The sequence below is a fragment of the Abramis brama genome, assembly GCF_963993115.1.
Source record: "Abramis brama genome assembly, chromosome: 3".
NCBI classification, from domain to species: Eukaryota; Metazoa; Chordata; class Actinopteri; order Cypriniformes; family Leuciscidae; genus Abramis; species Abramis brama.
Window position 1 is genome coordinate 11,814,466 of NC_139965.1, and position 26,289 is coordinate 11,840,754.

At 38.7% G+C, this 26,289-nt stretch overlaps 1 pseudogene across 1 annotated transcript; it reads left to right on the forward strand.

Annotated features, from left to right (window-relative positions):
* Positions 1–19,655: 19,655 nt before the first annotated feature.
* Positions 19,656–20,736, forward strand: LOC311078519 (aerolysin-like protein; annotated as a pseudogene). Its single transcript has one exon. The product of its transcript is annotated as an aerolysin-like protein (transcript).
* The last annotated feature ends 5,553 nt before the right edge of the window (positions 20,737–26,289 follow it).

Consider the following 26,289-nt stretch of genomic DNA (forward strand, 5'->3'; position numbering starts at 1 on the left):
ATATACGATTTTGTCATATTTATTAAAAAATCGATTTAATGTCGTAGTAATTACTCATTTTAAAAACATAAATAAAACATTAAAAACAAAACAACAGCTTCATCCTGCACTCGAGTGGCCCAAAACCCGCACGAGGTCTTTAAATCCCCTCCGGCGCGCGAGGAAAAGCTGCTCGGTATTCAACTTTGTAGCTGAGAAAAGCAACAAACAAACAAACAAACAATTCCTACTAACCTGTAAAGAAGCACACTCCGTATAGAGTCAAAATCCTCCAAGTTATCTGAGAAAGACTGAAAAGATCTCCCATCCGAGCAAGTATTAAACATTATTTATGCTTCATACTTATAACAAACGGTTTCGTCGTTATTAATAAATTAGTGCCCTTGATGCGGTTGATAGAACCGATCCGACCATTAAATCTCTCGGTCATTTAGTTATTTGAATATATTAGAGATTAAATGAAGACATTTCGTCAATTGGTCGGGTTTTCTCTTTTGAAAGTCAGCTGTTACTGTTAAAATCCAGAAGGTTTGGAAACTCCGTTTATGGCGTTTTACGGAACAGACGATGATGAATCCAGTCTCTTGTGGTGTCCTTGAGTACTTCTCCAGACCACGACAGACTGACTGACTGGGGCGATGCTCGTCAAACGCTCATTCTCATGGCAAATGGAGCGTGTGTGTGTGTGTGTGTGTGAGAGAGAGAGAGAGAGAGAGAGAGAGAGAGAGAGAGAGAGAGATATGCTTGGTTGCTGCTGCCTCCTTGCATTAAAGAAACATTTCGTTGAAACTTTTAAAGGCAGGGTAGGTGCTTTGTTCCAGAAACATTTTTTGTTATGCTGGTTGAAAGTCTCTTCACATCCTGATAGCAATCACTAAGTTAAGTAGTTTAATAATATATACACATAAACACACACACACACACACACACACACACACACAGACACATACACATATATATATATATAGGCCACACACTCACACACACACATGATATATATCGATATATCATCTGTGGAAGGCCCATCCAATCATTGCATTCGGTCAACGTATTTTCAGATACATGACAATGAAGTACTAAAAATGGAAATGTTTTACCTTCTTTTTATAGACAACAATGTTGTCAAAATGATCCCCGAAAATTACTAAAAACGCTGTATTATGCCAGGCCAGTAGGTGGTGATGTCACTTTGTAAAGAAACACTACACCGCCTATAGACTGAACACGTTAATACGCATGTGCATGAAGTCACCCTTTTCACAGATTCACGTTTTTGGTATATGATAATGGTATCGTTTTCAAAAACGTGCATTGTCAGGCCTCCAAAACGCTGTTGTCGTGTAAATGAAAGGCCATAATGCATAAAAAGTTTCAGTTTTTAGTTGAAAGCGGTGTCGTGTAAACAGCCCCTTTGACAGACGTCAGTCACCGAGCACCGCAAACGAAACAGCACTGCCTTTTACAGTTCCTCCTGAACCAAAACAACAAGCTCATGCTGCGTTCACTAACTGTAATTTAGAAGAGATGGAAACACGTGACGTTACATTCGGAGCAGTTTGTGACTCGAATTTATGCGTTTCAATGCCAAAGAAATCACCTGTGTCCTGTCTCAATGACTACCGTCCCATAGCACTGACTCCAATCATGATGAAGTGCTTTGAGAGGCTAATCATGCATAACATCAAAACCAGCCTCCCCAACACACTCGACCCGCTTCAGTTTGCATACCGTCCAAACCGCTCTACGGACGATGCAATTTCCTCCACCCTCCACCTGGCTCTTACCCACCTAGAAAATAAAGACTCCTATGTTAGAATGCTGTTCATTGACTTCAGCTCAGCATTCAACACAATAATCCCACAACAGCTCATAAATAAACTAAACCTGCTGGGCCTTAAAAATTCCCTATGTAACTGGATCCTGGACTTTCTAACTGGAAGACCTCAGTCAGTCCGTGTCGGCCACAACACCTCGAGCACACTGAACACAGGCGCCCCACAAGGCTGTGTGCTCAGCCCGCTGCTCTTCACACTGCTGACCCATGACTGCACTGCCAAGTTCAGCTCTTGCTGATGACACAACAGTGGTAGGTCTCATCAGCAACAACGATGAAACGCACTACAGAGAGGAAGTGGCACAGCTGGCTGAATGGTGTGGCACAAACAATCTGTCCCTCAATGTGGAGAAGACAAAGGAGGTTGTGATGGACTTCAGAAGAAACTCTGCTGACCACCCCCCACTGACCATCGACAGCTCGACTGTGGAGAGAGTCAGCAGCACTAAATTCCTGGGGGTGCACATCACAGAGGATCTCACCTGGACCACCAACACCATGTCACTCTCCAAAAAAGCACAACAGCGCCTATACTTTCTCTGCCGGCTGAAAAGAGCAAGTCTCCCTCCATCCATCCTCACCACATTCTACAGAGGCACCATTGAGAGTGTGCTGACCAGCTGCATCACGGTCTGGTACGGGAACTGCAGTGCTGCTGACCGCAAGACCCTCCAGCGGACAGTGAACACAGCTGCAAAGATCATCGGTGCCCCTCTCCCCTCCATCCTGGACATTTTCCTTACACCAGTGGTTCCCAATTCCAGTCCTCGTGACCCACTGCTCTGCACATTTTGTATGTCTCTCTTATCTAACACACTCAGTTCAGTTCATGGAGTCTCACCTAATGAGCTGATGATCTGGTTCAGGTGTGTTAAATAAGGGAGACATACAAAATGTGCAGAGCAGTGGGTCACGAGGACTGGAATTGGGAACCACTGCCTTACACGATGCTCCAGCAAAACCAACAGCATCGTGAAGGACTCCACCCATCCCTCCCACAGTCTCTTTCAGCTCCTACCATCAGGAAGACGGTACCGGAGCATCAGAGCCCGCTCCGCCAGACTGCTCAACAGCTTTTTCCCCCAGGCTGTGAGAGCCCTGAACTCAAATCGCCCCGCCCCCCTCTGAAACGTGTGTGAAACGAAGTGTGCTACACACAGGTGGGTGGGCCTGTACAAACCACCTGTAGTAACACACTCTCCTCTATATGCACTATGGACACTTTACACTATGGACACTTTTCACTACGTGCACTATGGACACCTTACACACACTGCTGTGTGTACACAATCCCACAAAAGACTCCGCAATATATGTGTTTACATGCTCATGCACTACAAATCATCCTGCACTGTTCCCCAACTAGCTGCTGACTCAAATGTCTCTCTTTGCACATGTACAGTATTTGTGAAGCATTCGTATTGTATGTCTGTATTTATGTAGCACTATGGTCCTGCGAGACACGACATTTCGTTCCACTGTATGTCCCCACATGTAGCGGAATGACAATAAAGCTCAACTTGAACTTGAACACTATCAACGGTGTAATGAATCTGCCGCAGTCAGGTGGTAGAGGTCAGTACTCTTCAAGTTATGTTCATTATTATTGTAATGTTATGTGCTTTGAGACATGAGGTAGTTTAACGCCGTCTCTCGTGACACGTGTGTTCATGTGTTTTGGAGGAGGCGTGGCTTTGAAGACGCTCTGAAGGAAGGGTGGGATCTTATCTTACCTGACATGTTGTCACTTAAATATTATACTTTCAGCTAGCTCACTATTGCTAGCCTCTCCGAAAAATTTATCTGCGAAACAGTTTGCTGCAAATCGAGGCTTCATATATCCAGAATTAAATGTAAACTATGTGGGCATGAGAACTTATTACCAAACCTCACACATCATATCTTTCAGCCGACTCATAACTCCTCATGTCACTGATCATAAATATAATTCTGTTCTCTGTATTCATGCAATAATTAAAACAGATATTAAATTCCTGGAAAATGAAGTCTTAAATGTTCATACAATGATTCCTAGCATTTGTGTAATCTTGTAAAAAAGAAAAAAGAAGTTTGAAATAAAAAGTTCAGTTATTGTTTTTAGATTATATTTAGGCCTGCAGATTCACCATTTTGTTTCTGTCAGCAAGATCACGATTCCCTCCCAGAGGATGCATGCATGAATGATATAGTGAATGCAGTGTTTCTTTGAATAAATGTTGTAAAGTTAAAAAATTTAAAGATTTTCTATATTTTTTTTATAAAATAATAATAATAATAATTAAAAAAACCCATGACTTTATGGCCTTGAAAATCAGTTTTTAAATATTTCCAGGTTTTCCAGAAGACTGCGAACCCTGTAAGCAGTATTAATGCCGGACAGCATCAAAATGCAATACTTATCTAAGTTAACTTTATAATTAATTTAACTGATATTTACTGTCTGATACTCTGGCTGTGTACTTTTATGTTGTTTATAATTTTTATACAGATTATTTGTTACTTGTATGATATTTGTTTCAATTCTCTATTGGCTGATGTGTATTTTTTTTATTATTATTATTATTATGAAAACGTGAACTGTATCTAAATTATTTTTGTATTACAAGATCAATTTCTTTTTTCGGCAAAAAAAGAAAGAAAAAAAAGCAGTATTAATGCCGGAACAATGCTTGAACTCGTGTTGCATGACAGGACTGATTTAGTTGAAGCACCAACACTTTGCTGCACATCGATAAAGGCTTATATCAGAGAATGTCTAATAGGTAGACGGGCTCTGCTTATATGTTGTTTGCTTTAGAATTCAGACAAACTAATATGTGTTCAAATGTTCGAAAGTAGTTTTATTAATTTTAGTGTAGCTGATCGATGTGTTTAATACACATGACAAAATGCAGTCAGCTGACCATGAAAAGGAAAGTTGCCACCGAGGTGGATTGTGGGTATTGACATTTTATGCATCTAAAGTTTTATGTTTTACATGCATTATTGAAGAAAATACCATTTAATTCAGGTAAAAAGTGTTTAAACGTATAATAATAAAGGTACTTTCACTCCAAAAAATAAGGGTTGCTGGGAATTCAATGCGTGGTGTTTAAGTCACCGCTGCTTCATCAGATAATATCATGAAGTCGCGTTAAACTTTGTTGGTTTAAACAATCCATTTATTAACAATAAAAAGACATAGTATTTGTGTAGAGGGTCGTGCTTTTACTTGTGTTTGTATTTATATGGCCTCTTAAACCGAGGCGTTTGACGCGTTGTTTTAATCATCGATGTAAAGTCGCCGCTGTGACGTCATCGTTCACTACCGTCGTCGAGCTTCATCGTGTCGCAGAACGGGTCCTGGTCGAGCGATGAGACTCATTAAGACTATACTTTCAGGGATCATTTCTATAGTTTTTAACTTGGAAGTGTTTTTCTAAAGTGTTGAGTCTCCCTAACCACGATGATGAGTGATAATGTGGTCCTCTGAGCGTGAATCGGACAGAGATCTGTGATTATATTGCGGATATCTGTCATTGATGAACGTTCATTGATTCTTCTAGAATCTATGAGGAGGATTGCATGATCCGAGTGGTTATTAAATGAAGTGGTTCTAATAATAGATATTGAAGTATTTATTAGAATGATCGTACTAGACTGAAAAATGCGATGTTCAGTAGTGGACTATTATTGTGTCTGTCATTTATTAACTGTTGGGTTAATCTGTTTAAATATAGAAAATTAACCTCACATGTACCATTAGAAATATAAAGCCCTTACAAATCTCCAGAATCACATAATAATAATATAATTGCGATATGCTGTCATTTCGCAGTCACATGATTCATTGAGTGTTCAATCTCTTTAAATGTGTTAAAGCAGGATAGAAGAGAGAGAAAACTTTATTGTCATTGTAGTTATACAACGAAATTTGTTTGGTAGCTCACAGCACACATACCATAATAAATATAATAAAATAAATAAAAAGGCACTTAATATAATAAATAGACAAGATAATTTTAAGGACAGAAATATAACAGTATTTACAGTATAGTATAGTACATAAATGTCCCATTTAGTGCAAACATGAATGTCCAATGAGTATTTTGTGCATTAGCAGCAAACATGAGAAAACATGAGAAAGGGAAAACAGAGGAAGGGTTAACTATTTATGTGTGGGGGGGGGGGGGGGGGGGTGGCACAGGCTACAGCCCTGGGGAAAAAACTGTTCTTAAGTCTGTTTGTACGGGTTCTGATTATTCTATATCTTTTCCCTGATGGGAGGAGTACAAAAAGTCTATGTCCTGGATGAGTTGAATCCTTGATGATGTTGCTTGCACGCTTTCGTAGGCGGCTATCATAGATCATATCAAGGTTCGGGAGTTTAGTTCCTATGATCCTCTGAGCAGTTTTAACGGTCCGGGTCAAAGCTCGGCGGTTTTCTGCAGTGCAGCTGGAATACCACACTGTGATGCAGTAACAGAGGATGCTCTCTATTGTGCTCCTGTAAAAATTTACTAAGAGCTGAGTTGGCACTTTTGTTTTTTTGAGCTTTCTTAGGAAAAAAAGTCTCTGCTGCGCTTTCTTCACTAAGTGGGATGTGTTAATGGTCCATGTGAGATCTTTTGTTATGTGTAGACCTAGGAATTTGATGTCATTCACCCTCTCAACTTCCTCACCATTTATGTAGAGAGGGGATGGTGTTGTTTTCTTGACTCTCCTGTAGTCCACAACAATCTCCTTTGTTTTGGCAGTGTTCAGAACCAGGTCGTTGTTCACACACCATTTGATTAGATGTTGGACGTCCTCTCTGTAGTGAGACTCGTTGTTTTCTGATATCCTTCCCACTATAGTGGTGTCATCAGCAAACTTCACTATGGTGTTAGAAGAGGAGTGGATGGGTTTACAGTCATGAGTGAATAGGGTGAAAAGAGCTGGACTAAGAACGCATCCCTGCGGTGCTCCTGTGTTAATGGTGATAACAGATGATATATGATTGCCCACCCTGACATTCTGTGGTCTGTTAGTGAGGAAATCCAAAATCCACGAGCAGAGTGTGGTACTTAGTCCCAGGTCATTCAGCTTATTTACAAGTTTGTATGGCACAATGGTGTTAAACGCCGAGCTGAAATCTAAAAATAGCATCCTAACATATGTATTAGGATGCTCCAAATGAGTAAGACTGGTGTGAAGTGCGATTGAGATTGCATCCTCTGTAGATCTATTCCTACAGTAAGCAAACTGTAGGCTGTCCAGGTCAGCAGGGATGTTGGCTTTGATGTGTGAAAGAACCAGTCTCTCAAAGCACTTCATGATAATTGGTGTCAAAGCGACTGGGCGATAGTCATTCAGACATTTTACTGACCGTTTTTTGGGCACTGGAATAATAGTAGTTGATTTTAGGCATGTTGGGACTACAGCCTGCTGCAGAGACAGATTGAAGATGCTGGTGAACACCCCCGCCAGTTGGTCAGCACATGACTTCAGCGTGCGACCTGGAACTTTGTCTGGTCCTGCTGCTTTATTGACATTGATCCTCCTTAGCGTGGATCTCACTTGATGGCGTTCGAAGACAGGTACCGACTCCTCTATGAGTGACGGTGCTGTCTGGATTTCCAGGCTGTTGGAGTGACCGTCAAAGCGCGCAAAGAACTGGTTCAGGGTGTCAGGAAGCGTGGCATCATGGCAGAACAACGAGGGGCTGTTCTTATAGTCCGTTAAAGCTTTAATGCCTGTCCACATACTACGGGGGTTGTTATCTTTAAAATGACCCTCGATGCGTTGCCGATACCTGTGTTTTGCTGCTTTAATGCCCTTCTTGAGATCTCTCCGAGCATTACTGTAAGCCAGCCTGTCCCCTGACCTGTAAGCAGCATTCCTCACTTTCAATAATGAGTGTACATTACCATCAAGCCATGGTTTTTGATTTGGGTACACCTTGCTGGTCTTGGTCGTCAACACAGTGTCAGTGCAGAAGGCTATGTATGCTAAAACAGATGAGCTATACTCTTCCAGATCCGTGCTCGCAAACAAATCCCAGTCTGTATTTCCAAAACAGTCCTGCAGGCGTGCAGTAGATTCCTCATTCCAGACCTGGACTGTTTTGACAGTTGGTCTTGTTCTGCAGATCAAAGGTCTATAGGATGACATCAGGTCTATAGAGATGTGGTCTGACAAGCCCAGGTGTGGAGATGGGGCTGCTTTATAAGCTCTTGGGATGTTGGTGTATACTTGATCCAATATATTATTATTTCTGGTCGGAAAGTGTATACTGGTGTATAGTTTGGGCATCACCGTTTTTAAATCCACATGATTGAAGTCCCCCGCTACAATTACAGCTCCCTCCGGGTATGCATCCAGCTGGCTGTTGATAGCTTCATGCAACTCTTCTAGCACTAGCTTAGCATTGGCCCGTGGTGGTATATAAACAGCTGTGATAACAATAGCAGTAAACTCTCTCGGGGTGTAAAAAGGTCTGCATTTTAATGACAAATATTCAATGTCCAAAGAGCAATGTGACCTAATAATGTCCACCGATGTACACCAGTCATTATTAATGTATATACACACTCCGCCGCCTTTGTTCTTACCAGAGTCTGCCGTTCTGTCTGCTCGGTATACAGAGCGGCCCGCTAGCTCGATAGCCGCGTCGGGAACAGCGTTATCCAGCCAAGTCTCTGTGATTACCATAACACAGGTGTTAAGGCGATGTGAAATAATCCTAAGTCTCATTTCATCCATCTTGTTCACAAGTGACCGAGCGTTTGTAAGAAAGAGACTCGGAAGCGCTGGTCCGAGACCGCAGTTTCATTATATTTGAAGCAATTCCTGGAACCTGAACGAATAGTAGAATTAATACTCACAACATTTATTTTATCTTGTTACTTTAGTGACATCTGCTGGTCAAACGTTTTGAAAACAGCGAAAAGCAGCGTTCACCGAATAAACGAGATGGTTCTCTCTGCAGAACACGAAATCCAGGGGGAGGAGTTGGATCCAGATCCAACTCCTCCCACCTTACATCAACGGCTCGGCCTAAACCTACCGATCTCCACCCCTTAGATCTGGATCCAACTCCGCCCCCTGGATCTCATGTACTGCAGTGAGGTGCTACTGAAATCAACGCCACATCTTATTATTTTAGTGGGTAGAAGAACGAGTAAAGCTGTTTGTTGTTGTTGTTAGTATTACGTTTTAAAAGTTAAATTTAGGCTGCTCTGCCTCAGCAGTTTAACAGAGCTCGTCATGTCAAATTAACGAGATGGCCAATCAAATCAAAGAAGGCGGGTCTTGTTCACAGAAGAGGAGTACAAAAGCGTTTATATTAAATATTGATATATGAAACAGTTTGAAGTAACAAAGTCTTGTTAGATGAAATCACGCAATTTGGCAAATTTGATACACTATTATATTTCTTAAAGTCTGTTAATAATACAGCAAGCCTTGTTTACATGAGTAGGCTAAACAAGGCTTTTTACTACAGTTCTCCTCATCAATGTTCCTACTTAGAATTTAGTTATATTCGAGATTAAACGGTGATGACCAAAACAGCATCATTTTAATCCATTTTGATTTTTATATTTTTATATTTTGATCCGTTAATCAAGGTATATATATATATATATATATATATATATATATATATATATATATATATATATATATATATATATTTTTTTTTTTGATCCGTTAATCAAGGTATATATATATATATATATATATATATATATATATATATATATATATATATATATATATATATTATACAGTCTATGGTACTAACACTGTGTGCAGCTAAAGTTTGACGTTTTACATGCTTTATTGAAGAAAATAACATTTAATTAAATTACAAATGGCTTAAACATAATACTGAATGTACTTTAATTCCCAAAACGTTAAAGGGATAGTTCACCCAAAATTTAAATTCTATCATCATTTTCTCACCCTCAAGGTTTGGAACAACAGGGGTAAATAAATGATGACAACTTGTATTTCTGGGTGCACTTTCCCTTTAAGGGTCGCTTCAATTCAATGCATGGTGTTTCATCAGACATTATTGAATTTACGTTAACTTTGTGGATTTAATCAATCCATTTATTAACAATAAAAAGACATAGTATTTGTGTAGAGGGTCGTGCTTTTACTTGTGTTTGTATTTATATGGCCTCTTAAAGTAAACCGAGGCGTTTGACGCGTTGTTTTAATCATCGATGTAAAGTCGCCGCTGTGACGTCATCGTTCACTACCGTCGTCGAGCTTCATCGTGTCGCTGAACGGCTCCTGGTCGAGCGATGAGACTCACTAAGACTATACTTTCAGGGATCATTTCTATAGTTTTTAACTTGGAAGTGTTTTTCTAAAGTGTCGAGTCTCCCTAACCACGATGATGAGTGATAATGTGGTCCTCTGAGCGTGAATCGGACAGAGGTCTGTGATTATATTGCAGACATCTGTCATTGATGAACGTTCATTGATTCTTCTAGAATCTATGAGGAGGATTGCATGATCCGAGTGGTTAGAATTATATAAAGTAAATAGAAATAGAATTCAAATTAAGAACAATATAATCAATTAACTACAAGAATTATATGTAATTGTAAACAGAAGGAAGTTATAGTTTTTGTCTTGAATCTTAAATTAAATAAAATATTTTGTAATTCTCACGATATTCTGAATAGATTTATACAGTAAATTTAATAGTAATAATTCACCAAACTAATTCAATAAGCCATTACATTTTATCAAACAATCTTACTCTGTTATTCAATTAAATTTCCTAAGGATTATTCAATTAGATGAAACTTTACTATTAATTAAATTGCATATTTCTTAAAAGACATATATTATTTTTGTGCATCTTCAATGCTTTTCCTAAAAATAGAACGTTTACTTTGATGCAAGTTTAAATGGTGATGATAGCATTGCATCATCTTTTTGAATATCACATTAATCCATTTATCGACATTATACAAAATTACATTTATGCCCATAATCGTCTTTGGTGTCAAATAGTTTTCATTTGTAGGCAACATTTATGTGCATTAATGGGGCGTTTTGATTCTTTGGATTCTTACCGGTAAGTTAAATACCATCTACTACCACAGACTTTGATGATGGTTCCGGGAAGAAAATTCATTGTCCAGATACAAATGTCAGATGCTCAAACTACTTAAAGGGATAGTTCACATTTAATTTCTGGGTGAACTTGTGAATGTATTTAGTGCTTATTAATAAGACATAGGATGAGTCTCACTGTGGTTATGGTTTCATCCTAAACTTCCGAGGATATAAACTTTATCTTCCACATATTGTAAAGCTAACAGGGACAGTCAGTCATTATCAATTTATGCAGAATTAAAATGAAAAGAAATTTTACTTATTGCAGCATTCACATTGGTTTTATCTGAACTTTGTGACTTCTGAGTCTGGAAAGCTAAAATAAAATAAGAGATAAATATTAGATGAAAAAAATAATTATTAATAATAATTATTAAATATTATAAATTATAAACTGAACTAAGTAATTTTTAGGTTAAAAAAGTGTTAAAATGACGAAAACAGAAATAAAATAAATTTAAGCTAAATTAAAAAGAATAACGCATAAAATAAAAATTAAAATAAAACATGAGTTAAAAAAATAAAAAGTATATAAATAATAAAACCTTTTAAAAATATGAATAAATGCTAATAACAGTGTATTAATAAACACGCACTCATTCTTGTACATCTATCTTTATGAGGACATTCATTGACACAATGCAATCTCTAGCCGCTTACCCATCATAACTAAGTGCCTAACCCGAACCCTTACTCTAAACCTCATTATAACCTTATCCCTAAAACCAAGTCTTGACCCTCAAACAGGCCTTTAAAGGGCTCTCAGAAAGTGAGGACCGGCCAACATGTCCTCACTTTACTCTCTTTGTCCTCACTCCAATGGTCTAAAAGTCAAACTGGTCCTCACAAAGATAGTTACAGAAGTGTACACACACACACACACACACACACACACACACACACACACACACACACACACACACACACACACACACACACACACACACACACACACACGCGTATACACACACACACACACACACACACACACACACACACTCACTCACACACACACACACACACAGGGAAAATCCAAACCCAGAGTTTATTAAGAGACAAATGGGATTTAAACAGGTGAGTAGCTGGACTGATGGTCGATGTGAAGTGACATTATATCCCTCAGACACTTATCTGTTTCAGGTAGAGTAGAGAGAGGACCCCACAGGTACGGTCTCCACAGGTACGGTCTACACAGGAGCCCCAGGTACGGTCTCCACAGGTACGGTCTACACAGGAGCCCCAGGTACGGGACCCAGGTAACTGACAGGTACGGTCTCCACAGGTACGGTCTACACAGGAGCCCCAGGTACGGTCTCCACAGGTACGGTCTCCACAGGTACGGTCTACACAGGAGCCCCAGGTACGGTCTCCACAGGTACGGTCTACACAGGAGCCCCAGGTACGGTCTCCACAGGTACGGTCTACACAGGAGCCCCAGGTACGGGACCCAGGTAACTGACAGGTACGGTCTCCACAGGTACGGTCTACACAGGAGCCCCAGGTACGGGACCCAGGTAACTGACAGGTACGGTCTCCACAGGTACGGTCTACACAGGAGCCCCAGGTACGGGACCCAGGTAACTGACAGGTACGGTCTCCACAGGTACGGTCTACACAGGAGACCCAGGTACGGGACCCAGGTAACTGACAGGTACGGTCTCCACAGGTACGGTCTCCACAGGTACGGTCTTCCCCCAAAAAAGAGAAAGAAAAGGGGGCCAAGCCAAAGATGGCAAAACATTTAGTGGTCTTTTAATGGTATTAACCAATTTAATCACTGGTCAGGAAATTAGCAAGAATTTCACAAATACTGTGGATAAACTAAATTAGCATTTTTTTTGTCAGCTTATGATTATATATATATATTCTGGATTGTGTTTACCAAATAAACAAACAAAGATGTACAAATATTCTATAGTGATGTAGGAAATATATATAATGATACATTTATGGCTTTTTCAGTTATTTACTGAATTGAATAAATTACTTTAATATTTACTTACACTGTAAAATTATAACTTATAAAGGATTAAATTCATCAGAATTATTTACTAAACGAAGCACACAAAAAACATATGACAAAGCCCTGAAACAGACAATTAATCAACATATTCATCAAAGCTCAAAAACCGACAAGTTAATCAACATAATCACAATTATTTGTCAGACAATTAATCATCAGCCAAATTTCATAATCATGACAGCCCTACCTCCAATTCTCTATATTTAATAAATCTTTACCTCGGCTTAGGAATCAGTGTAACCAATCTCTGGAACATAGTTGGCAACATTACTTCATTTTACAATATTTCTTTGAAGGCATATAAAATAAATTCGGAAATTCTTTGTAAAATTCACAGGTCGAACCATCATTACCTGTTGCTTTATTATTTTTTCAGTACATTTATGATTTTTTTCAAGAGACACGTCTTGATCACATATCATTTTGGAATCTTGATCTATAATTTTAGCATTTTTAAGTGGATTTAAGAGCAGTGTTACCTATATTTTTATTTTGGGTATATAACTTCTATAACTTAAAATGTTACAACATAATTTGTCCATTGTAAGACAATCATTAATCTTAAGCTTCTTTAAAGAGGAAAAAATCTTTCCTTTCAAGATTGAAAAAATACTTTATATTCATAGATGTGTTCTAATCCCAATAGAAATTTTATTAAAAGATTTTTTATCTTGTTCACTTTCTGTTTGTTTATTATAGATAGCCATTATATTTTGAATGAAAATAATTTTCTAATTTCATAATTTCCAAAATTGTTCCATATAAGCCTGATAGTTTAGCATTATTGTAACATCTCTTTATCATACTTTTTTAACCTTATCCTTAAATTGAATATCTTCAGGAAGTGAATTGTTTAATTTCCAGTAGTTGAGTTCCTGTAGTAATTCCAGTAAATCCCTTGTATATCTAAGGCTGATAACTGTATGAGTCATTGTATGGTCACTGAACAAACAATGTCAGTCTGCTGAATTTAATTTCCAACTAAGTTCGTCAGAAGTTGACCAAATGCCAATTCTAGATTGTAAGGATCTATCTTTATTACTCCCAGTGAAGTCTATCCTATCAGGATTTCTGTGCCTCCATTCATAATGACAATTGAATTGGTTATTTAGATTAAATATATCACTGTAAATAATTAAGTCAGCCTTACATCTTTTAGAAAAAAAAAAAAAAATGCCTTTCTCTTTAACAAATCGTGAATGCCCTTAACGTTGAACTAAAACCAAGTGCTTTCCATTCACCCAAGAATTCACCCATTATGTCACAGTTGTGTTCTGTTTAGTTTGTTTTCATCGGACTTGTCTGCCTGTCATCATGTCACGTGTCTTCTTCACTGTCATTATTAGTTCAGTTGTATCATCTGTGTCTAGTTAATCATCATCATCATCATCATCATCCACATCACCTGTGTTCAATTCATCAGTGTTCATCTGTGTTAGTATTTTAGTTCCTTCAGTTCAGTCAGTCTTTGTCTGTTATCTGTTGTACTTAGTGTGTGTTAGTATCCTGCCTGCCTGTCTGTCTGTCCCCATTGGAATTTCTATTTAGTAAAAGTTTTTATTGGAGCCTTTTTGCCTTCACCGCCTTCTGACTGCACCACACCCTGACGCATTAATAGATCTTAGATCTGAGACATTTGAACAAGGCTCTCATGAGACGGCCATTCAAAATGTTGACTATCATTACTACATTTACGAAGTGCAGAGAGGCGGCGCTTTCTCCCATGAGGCTTCAGGGGGTGCGCGTGCTGAATTATCTTGACGATTGGCTGATTCTAGCTCAGTCGAGAACCGAACTGTTACAACACAGAGCTCTGATTCTCAGCCATTTGCAATGTCTGGGTCTCAAAATCAATGTATCCAAGAGCAAACTGAGTCCCAGCCAGAGTGTGATCTTTCTGGGCACAGTTATCGACTCTACAACTATGAGAGCACGGCTCACAGCAGAGCGCGCTCTCTCTATTCAACAACTCGCAAGCGAGAGACCTCCTTATTTGGGCGCAAGTCAATCTGAAATCTCTGAGAGCAGCACATATCCCTGGCATCCTGAACACGGGTGCGGATATGCTGTCACAGGGCAACACTCCCCAAGGCGAGTGGTCCCTGAATCCTCAGAGTGTTTGGCGAGGCCGAAGTCGACCTCTTCGCCTCAATGAACAACACTCACTGTGCAGTGTTCTTCTCGAAGGGCAGGGATGCGTTGGCCCATCGTTGGCACAACCTCCCCCTCTATGCATTTCCCCCCGTTTCAATGATTCCCCAGGTCATCGAACGGGTCAGGAAGAGTGGATGCCCAGTCCTCCTAGTAGCCCCCCTCTGGAAATCCAGAACGTGGTTTCCAGAGCTGGTTCAGATGACCGGACAAAGTCCCCTGGCCTGTTCCGTTGAGAAAAGATCTCCTCACGCAGGCAAATGGGACTATATGGCATCCGCGACCCGATTTATGGGCTCATGTGTGGCCCCTCAATGGGTACCCAGGGACCTTCCTGAAAAGGTCCTAAACACGATCAATGAGGCCAGGGCGATAAATGGTCAGTGTTTTCCAGCTGGTGCTTGGACAAACATTTTGAACCCATGTCATGCAAGGTGCCAGTGGTGCTCTCCTTCCTACAGGAGCTGCTAGACACGGGTAGGACCCCGTCTACGTCTAAGTGTATGTGGCAGCCATCGCAGCTTATCATGCTCCGGTGGCTGGCCAAACGTTAGGAAGAAATGACTTGGTGGTACGGTTTCTGAAAGGAGCCAGGAGGATGAACCCCTCCAGACCTCCGTCTGTGCCGTCATGGGACCTCTCCACGGTTCTTCGGGCCCTGAAGGGTCCACCATTTGAACCGCTCCAGTCGGTTGATCTCAAACTACTCTCGCTGAAGACTGCTCTCCTGCTGGCACTGGCATCTATGAAGCGAGTGGGAGATTTGGAGGCCCGTTTTCTGTGAGCCCGTCCTGTTTGGAGTTTGGCGTCGGCGACTCGAAGGTCATCCTCAAACCCAGACACGGTTATGTGCCTAAAGTGCTTTCAACACCGTTTAGAGCACAGGTTATCACTTTCTTAGCTCTTCCCCCTTCCACAGAGGATGGGGAGGCTAATCTACTTTGTCCTGTCAGAGCACTGAGAATATATCTGGAGCATTCTGCGTCTTTTAGACATTCAGAACAGCTCTTTGTCTGCTTTGGTGGTCGGTCCAAGGGGTCTCCTGTCACAAAGCATACTATCCATTCCAGATGGATAGTAGATGCCATTTCTCTGGCATATAGACAGCCTAAGTTCCTCCCCTCCGCTTCCGGCTCATGGGACCTTATTTCGGAAAAAAATATATATGGAAGTCAATGGCGAGAGACAACTTATCTTTTTATTCCGTCTGAACTGTGCCCTGAACTACACATATGATGTTTGTCAATTTAAAAGGTAATTATGAAAGTCAAGAAAGTCGCAGTTTGTCATAAAACAGAAGAGTAACGTTTAGTTTTATGTGAAAATTGCTCAATGAACTACATCTCTCGTCTCGCACTATGTACGTCACAAGATCCGTTGCTCGTATGTGTGTATTCTGGCTCAAAACACTCAGGCATGACGGCATAACGTTACGATTCTAATGTAAGACTAGAGAAAAAATGACAGACGTTAGCTTCAGTAAAGTTAGCTTCATTCATTGAGAGAAAAGGTATGACGTCGCATGTGCGCCTTCTGGGTTTGTAGTCTCTGTAATTACGTATTTTCACAGTCTTATACCTCAACAGTTTTACATCAAGCTGCGACTTTCTTGACTTTAAAATGTATCTTTTAAATTGACAAACATCATATGTGTAATTCAGGGCACAATTCAAACGAGATCAAAATATTTGTTGTCTCTCGCCATTGACTACCATACAATATTTTTCCGAAATAAGGTCCCATAGTGGTCGACCGGAAGGGGAGGGACTTAGGCTCTCTATACCTCAGTGGGTCAGGTTTGCCCTATTGGTACTAGAGCTTATTCGACTAGAGGCATGGCCTCGTCTTGGGCTTGGTCTTCTGGGTTTCCCATTAATGATATTTGTGCGGTGGCCGGCTGGTCCTTCTACGTTTGTGAAACACTATAATATGGAGGTACCTTTAATCAATTGGTTGCACTAGTGAGCTACTGGCGCTACGTCGCCACCCAATTATGAAAATAAAATACTGATATGATGCCACATTGTGCAGCTTTTGGTTGTAATTTTCAGTCGAAGGGCAACAAGAGAAGCGATGCAGTCTTCACTGCTTTCAAGCTTATTCAGGGAAGAACATGATGATTGCCTGCGTTGCTGCATTAATCATCATAACTGAAGAACAATGTAAAAATGTTGTATTTGCTGGAACAAATTTAGTAACCAAAAGCCCATATTATTGTTTTCTGGTAATTAAATCACGCGTATCCACATTCTAACTGTCCAGCAAAGTGTAACGATTTGATGTTTTGTATTTTTATTTTATTTTTTTATTTTACATTATTTTAAATTATAATAACGTATATTATATTTAACTGGTAAAAATTAAAAAAAGAAGAGAAATAGATACGAGTACCATCAATACATTTAATATTTTTCCAGATGCTTTTGCCAAATTTCATATTTGCTGGAACAAATTTCGTAACCAAAAGCCCAATATAACAATATTGTTTTCTGGTACATCCACATTCTAACTGTCTATAGCAAAGCGTAACATGTTGATGTTTTGTATATTTTTTGTATATTACATTTTTTATTCATATCTTTGTACCGTGTTATATTTCACTGGTAAAAAATAGAAAAAGAAGTGAAAAAGTATACTTAATGAGTACCATCATTACATTTAATGTTTTTCCAGATGCTTTTATTATCCAAAGGAACTCAGACAGAAGTATAAAACATGAGTGATTCATCATCATTAAGATTATATGTATGTATTGACAAACCCTCATAAAAGTCCAGGCACATTAGCTATTAAGTTTATTACAGAAGGCATTTCTGATAAGTGTCTTTCTTGAGAAATCTGCACATATGACAAAGGGATTTGCAATGTGTTTCTTTGTTTGAAATAAAACCTCATGCATGCAAACCACCAAATCTACTGGCCTCTGGTGTTATTTGAGTGACCAATTCGTCGCCCTGAAGCGGCACACCGACAGGGAACAACCGAACTGACGACTGTGTTGACAGCGTCACCAAATAGGCCAGAAGGGGACAGCGGGACGTCCATCAAAAAACATTTATCATTTCTCAAAAACATTTGTGCATTAAAGGAATAGTTCACCAAAAAATAAAAATTCGGTCATTTATCCACCCTCATGCCCCCGCAAAACTGTATGACTTGATTGGATCCCATTGACTTCCATTGAACGGCCCCAAAACAAACAAACAAACAGACTAACTAACAAAAAAAAAAAACTTAAACTTCAAGGATTGATTCATCTCTTTGATCATCTTCTTTGCAGCAATCAAGTTTGCTGAATTATTGTGAACCTTTGTGTTAGAATTAATTCAAGTTATCTGTATTAACTTAAAAATCCTTTAGCAAGTTTCTCAGTTGATCTTCTCTGAGCTTCAATTCTGTCTAGAGCAGGTGTGTTCAAACCTGCTCCCGGAGCGCCAATGTCCTACAGATTTTATCTCCAAATTGCTGCAACACACTTGCCTGGAAGTTTATAGTCATCTTGAATATTTTTATTAGCTGGTTCAGGTTTGGACCCTGGACTAAAGTTACAGTTAGTGATTGACTCAGGGTGTTTTAGGTACTGCCTGTTCCCCTTTGGAGCTCTATTTAAGCAGCAGCCTGACCAAACACATCTCACTTTTCCAGCTTTGACCAGACGAGCTAATTTTAAAAATAAATTTGAACTGCAGTCATCCATGTAAGTATACTTTCACTCAAGGGCACTACATTTAAGATGTAGCTAACAGTTTCTAATACTTTGCATGAGATTATCCAACCCAATTTTCTGACACTGAGTATCTATAGCAGAAGTTCATGTTTTCATTTGGCACGCTCTTTATACCAAAAAAGTCATCTTTTACGTGCATTTAGGCCTATGCAAAATTGACTTTAACTGGTTGTCTAGCATCATCATTCCAACAGGTTGTTTTAAATTAAAAGTCAAAGGCCCGGTTTCACAGACAGAGTTTAGACTAATCCAGGGTTTTTATAAAAGCCAGATTACTGATAATTATTAAGATAGATACTTTATTTATCCTTCTCAGGAAATTAGATGGTGGATTTTGTTGGCAGGTTAAGACTGGATTTACATTTTACATTTACATTTTTAAAATGTACTGTAAAGGAAAACCACTGCTTTATGTTTAATAAAAATAAACTGCATGAATATTTAAATCTGTTGCATTTTGCAGGAGTTTAAGAGTGGATTTAGATTTTAAGAAATACTGTAAGGGAATACTAATATTTTGTTTATGTTTTAAAAGCTACTACAATTATGACAATTATATGACAATGATATATTTTTGGTGAGTGTATCACGTAATAATTTTCTTATAATGTAAAAATTGTTTTTACATTATGAGCTCGATTTTATTACATTTTGAGAAAATTATTACATTATGACAATGACAAATTATCACAATAATAATGTAATCCTTATTACATTATGTTAAGTTATTACATTATGAGTTGCTACACACTGCAAATAAAGTATACAGCTGATGCTAATTCTAATCTGTGATATTATTTTCAGATCAATTCAGTTAAAAGATGTCCTACCCAACAACTCTTTATCAAATTGGTGGAAGTGGAGGTCATGCAATTTTCATTGACTGGCGAGAAGAACGGTGCCAGATTAGAGAAGATCGGCGTCTGGCTGGGAGAATGGCAGGTGAAGGCTGTCAAGGTTTGGCTTACAGACGGGAGAGTTCAAACTTTTGGAGAACCAGCTGGACCATATGACGAGTACACCTTCCAGCCTGATGAGTGTTTCACCTCACTGTCCCTGTGGGGGAACGGAGAGGGAAGACGTCTTGGAGCCATTAAATTCAAGACCAACCGGGGGAAATAATTTTTTGCAAAGATGACAAAATGGAATTTAAAAACAAAATATCCTATCGATGTCGGCTCTGGATATTGTTCGGGAGTTGTAGGAAAATGTGGGGCAGACATTGACCGCATGGGATTCATGTTCCTCAATGCAGTTTAATCAACCGTTCTCACCAATGTCAACTATCCCACTATCAACCAACTGATACCACAAGTGGCCGTAGAAGAAATCAAATCCATCTCTTACAGGAACGACTCCTCCATCACTCAGAAACAAAGAGTTGATACCTCAAAGAAAGTGACCAAACAATCTTCATGGTCTGTGACTGAAAGTTTAAAATCAACATTCAGTATGGAAGTAAAGGCTGGGATTCCAGGGATTCTAGAAGTTTCTGCAGGATTCAGTGTCACTGTTGGATCAGAAAGCACTTACAGTCACAGATGAGAGAACCAAAACTCTGTCTACTGATATAGATATGCCACCAAGGAAGAAGGTGAAGGTTGACATCACCATTGGCAGAGCCACTTTTGACCTGCCTTACACTGGCACAGTGAAGATCACCTGCAAGAACGGCAGTGTGTTACAGTATGAAACCAAGGGCACATACAAAGGCGTCACTTACACTGATATCAAAGTGATCACTAAAGAATCTGATCTGTGATGTCAAGACCGACTACACATGTAACACAAAAAATCTTTGATTACATCTAATTTTGTCAATCATGTATCAGTTGCTTAAATGTAGGCCTCATTGTAATCTTTTGGGGGGTGTTTGGATGTTCAGGGGATATATATTCAATATTATCTTATATGGAATATCTCAAAATAATCTTATATGATACCAATACATAAATCTTTAGATAGGTTCATACTTTAGATAGGCTCTATACACAGATTCTGTAATAATGTGTTTAAAATTACATTCAATGAAAAAAACAAACCAATTTATTAAATTAACCCTGTGTTACAAGTAATGTTCCCTTTAATTATTTTCTTGCTGAGCAGAACTTTTCCCTATTGCGGGACACATGAGCAAAAACGGTCCTTATAACAGACCTGAAAACTGACAAAAAGTGGTTACATCATGTAGTTGTAACTTTAATGTGCTATTTCTATTATTAGTTATCATAGAAATTACTATAATTGTTTATAAATAGAATTTATATTTGATTTGACCCTTAATGTTTTTACATTTTTGAAAACAAGCAAGTCAGGTTGTCCAATAATGTTTACAGTCCTGTAATTCTTTACCAAGAAATATTTTGTTAAGTACACAACTAAAAAAAATATATAACATAGATAGTGATTTTTGCTATTTTTAAAGCAAAAAAGTTACATATTGTGCCTTTAAGTGACTTCGATATGTGGCAAACACAGAGACAATAAAGCGTTGATACAATGGTTTAATAAACGAAACTAAGGTAGGCTACACAATTAAACTAAGCAAAGATTGTATACAGAATCAAAGAAAGTAAAGAAAAGTGAAGAAAGAGAGAGGGAAGAAAAGAGAAGGGCAAGATTACAATCAGTTAACCACAACCTACAAGAAACATCAGAGAATCAGGGTCACCTTAAAGGGGCACAATAACTTAGAAACGCATCTAACGGCTGCGAACAGGTACTTGCATTGACTTCGGTTGCTGAACAAGTCCAGATGCAGGAGATTCTTGAGATTCTGGATGATTTCACCAGGAGTGCGCTGAAGCGTTTGTTTGGGTTCTTGGGGTGGTCCACGTTGAATCCAAAGAAGTTAACTTGAAGATGAAGTTGCCGGAAGAAGACAGGAGGATGTTGTCTCAAAGAGACTGAGCCAAGATCTGACCTAATCAGATACTCTTAAAGGTCCTCTCAGTTCACACCTATTTGTTGAGGTGATCAATCTAAGATGACCTGGAGAAAGTCTTTGTTCCATCTTATCTTCATTTGCATGTTCATGCTGGCATGGAGAATTTGTGCAGTCTTAACACAAAAGTATGGTACAAATATTTATGATGCAATTTATCAAAACATGTTGTACACCATTGATTATAAAATCAAAAGGGGATTATTTTGATACTAAGAAAGAGGGGATTTGAAGACATTAAAGCAGTGATACATCATCTTTGGATATCAACATTGGAAGTTACTCTAACATAACTAAAGAATCATAACTAGGCTAATAAAACATAGGTACATGCATAAAACATGGGAATAATACTATAAACATTTGGGAAAAGTTTGTGGGTAAGAATGGAGTAAATGTCCTTTGAGTATTGGAGTTTGTCTCTATAGTCTTTAACCAAATGGCCAGTGTCTCCTGTGCTGTCTTTGAGGCTTGTAGACACAGTCTCTTGCTGAGATCGTTCAGTGGAGCCGAAGTAATAACAGCCTTTGAAGAGAACTGGTTTTAGGGCCGATGACAACAGGGGAGAGGGGGAAGGTTTTCTGATGTAGGTCATTTTGATTAAGGCCGTTCATTACACCACACATACACAAATCTGCTTAAACTGAGGTGTGTAACAGAGGTATTCTGGATTTGCGCACTTCTGTCACCGGTCCTGGTTGCAGCAGAGAAGAAACAGGATCTATTTGCAGTAGTCTTTATTAATCACACACTCAAACTAACAGAAATACTCAAGATAGTGATGTTACATTATGACACTGAAATTTCTCATGAAGCTCGTGCCGGAGCGCATATTGTTTTCAGAGAAACACGTGATCAACGAAAAACGAAGCCTCACTTTCTCTCCAGTCACTATGCTAGTGCAATGCCCCTGAATTTTTGAGATACCCCTACCGGAGGTAGAACTAAACCCAACAATGTTTTTCCTCATCTCTAAGGTCTCCCATATATGAAATGGATTCTTGGCTCAAAATACTTTACTATATTATAAATACTTAAAATACTGCCTGCTTGAAAGATCTTTACAGTGACCAGGAGGAGGCTGACACGAGGATGGTGTTACATGCAATACACCGTGACAGTCCCATTCTCTTATAATTGTCAAATGTGATGATACAGATCCTCAGCAGTGTTTATGCACTCTGGACATGGCCTTAAGGAAAGATTTGTCCCTAGTTACAGTAAATTACCAAATTTAAATTAAAATACAGTAAATTACCAAGTTACAGTAAATTACCAAATTTGGACTCTCTGGTAGCCTGGAAAAGGCTTTGCCTGTGGCAAGAAGGTGTGCCCTCCTCCTGTATGGCCAAAAGAAAAAGGTGGATGGGCATCCTTGAACCAACCTGGATGAGCTGAGGTACACTAGCGTCTACCACAGATTTGTCAGCAGCAAATCTACCCCCAACAGAAGATGCCTTCCAGCAACATGTGCTGAGAGCCTTGTACCAGACAGCAGTGTGGCGTCACAGCCACCTGGCCAAACCTCTTCTCTGGAACCCCGTTGGTAGAGGATGGAGGCTCAGAGAAGATGGGTGCATTGAACCTGTAATGTTCCAGAAGGCACCAGCACCTAAAGAAGTTAGAGACATCACCCACCTCTACTGTAAAGACGGAAACTGCAACGATGCCACCAAATGTTGACCTTTCAGTAGGCTTGACCTGCACAGAGTTTTGCTCTTGTCCTTTCCCAGACTGTCCAAATATGACCTGCTTTGTCACTGATGACAATGTGGATGAGTGACATTGGTGTGTTGCAGTTGTAACATCATGGGGGGCTGACCTCAGAATGGCTACCAAAAGCAGTTGTGAATGAATTTTAATTGATCAACTAACATTTGTTTTTCTTGCAGGAATGACATTCATATGCTTTTAATGTTTCCAAACTTTTTGGGGAAAAACTTGTGACTTTGAGTATGTGTCTATGGGTAAAAATAACATAGTTTTGGGAAGTTAAACTAGACAGTCTGTTAGAACAAATGAAGTCATCATTAAAACCTTGTGATAAGTAATCACAAGATCAGAGTTTGCTTTACCTAGTAACAGAGGGGTTTGCATATGAAGAACCAATCAAATAGTGGGGAAATTATGTAATGCAGCATGAAATTTATGCCATACCTCTATACTATAAAAACTGTTGTATATGTATTTTTCGGTGGGATTCTCAATGGAATTTGTCTGAGATCCTCCGGCCTTGCTTCTTGGGAGAGATTCCCTGAGAACTGCTCGGGAAGATCTCCTGGCCGTGATTAAAGCATTTAAAGGACAATTGCAGGTCTGTTTGTCGATTTATTCCTGCGCAGGAAGCTAGTTTAGGAAGTAAGTTAGTTTAGAGAAAACAAGTTAGTACAGGTGATCTATAAAGTGGGGACGTCAGGAACGAGACCCAAAAGATAGAGCCAGGTAGTCAGTTACAGGTGATCTATAAAGTGGGGACGTCAGGAACGAGACCCAAAAGATAGAGCCAGGTAGTTAGGTTTAGGAAAAAATCCACGACACAGTTCATGTTCCAAATGGTTGCTGCTAGAAAAAAAACAGCCTGAGAAGAGAGGGCTCATTCCCCCTCAGAGTGATTGTTTTGTTAGATTGCCATTTGTTTGATTTAAGACAGTAATTTAATTTGTATTGTGTTAAATTAAGTTATAGTTTCATTAAAAGGCTCATTAAGGTCAAACTGCAATCCTGACTCCTGGTCTCCTGTTTGTGCTATGGTAAGGTGTTATCTTTTGATATCAGTCTTTGTTTCCATATAGTACAAGGTGCCATATGAAATGTTTCATTATTAAATGTATCTTATTTTTGAATTTCTTACCATTCTTCTCACCACTGTTAATGGGCTTGGACTAAATTATGTCAGTGTTCCATTTTCTTTCATTTTAGACACCTCATACATTGAGTGACAGAACACCCTTGTCGTGCTATATTTACATATGGTATTGCTGGATTCAGCAGAACCCCATCTTTCCAACAAGTCATCATATGTGTTTCTATGATAATCCCTGGCAAAGCAACCACAAAGTAAATGAAAACATTCTGCATAAATATTACATTTTTGCATGTCTGCTTATTTTAGGTATATATTTATATTTGTCTCTATTTATTCCATACATCAAGATATTCACATCCAGTCTTTTCTAGTAGGTAAAGCAACTTCCTGACAACAAACATGCCAAGTTTCAAAGCTCTCAGAGCTTGTGTGATTGATCTGCATTAGTTTATATGCCTTAACTCCCATACAGACAGGCAATATTTTAGTCCTTTTTTTGGTTTTGGGGTGTATAACAATCAGAAATGGGAGTAAGTCACACATGTGCAAGTCACAAGTAAGTCTCAAGTCTTAACCTTCGAGTCTCAAGCAAGTCCAAGTCAATTTTGTGAAAAGCAAGTCAAGTCAAGTCAAGTCACTGCTTTATGTCAAGCAAGTCAAGTCAAGTCGTAGCTTGGGTCACAAGTCACTGGCAAGTCATACAAACGTTTGATGATTTCACTGAATTTATATATTAAAATAAGTTAAAACTACAGAAGTTGTGGACTATGGTTTTATTTGCAACATTTTTTTTAAATATGCATTTCCACATACAGCTGAGTGGTTACTACAATAAAAATCTAAAAAATAAAAAATAAAAATTTCAAACTACATAGCCTAAAATGTAAATGTAACTGAAATTAGGCCAACATTAAAGCATGAAAAAATAAATATGCCTCAAACATTGCAGAAGACCATTAAAAGGTATTAAACAATTCACAATTCAAGTATAATGGTTCCTATGCCACCAATGGCATTCTTCAAACTGGCATCCCCTTTATACAAGTTATATATTTTTTATTATGAAGTTAAAACCGCCAATAGGTGGCGCCAAATCACCGTCTTAATGTACGAGTCATAGAAGCATTCATTCAACTGATTTGTTCAAAAAGGCAGATTCGTTCTGGAACTAAGCAACTAGGTCACTGAATCACAAATACGCATAACTCTTTCTGTGGCTTGTTTGGAACTATTGTAATTGGAGAAATAGAGCAAAAACAGAGAATATTTGGAATATTATGTCTAAAATGTCACATCACAATATTCACTATTTGTTTGCTGAACTGTTTTATAAAATCATTATCACATTTGCAATCGCGCCAATATTATGGAAATATTTTTTAATATCATATGTTATAATTATAAAAATAACTCATACTAGGGCAATTTTTCCACCACATTTTGAATTTTGGGTGCATTGTATTAATTCTGCTGGCATTTTGCCCCCAACCCCCTGATAACATCTAACCCTGCCTTAAGAGAAACATAAAAACGACAAAACATTAACAGTTTTCTATGTTGTTTTTTGTCATCGGAAAGAACGACATATTTGGCTTTAAAGCATGATTTGAAAGAAATGTGGCAAATGTTATTCAAAACATATGCCATCATTAATTATCATTTGAATATTGACAACATTAAGCTACATTTGAAAACAAAATTGTGT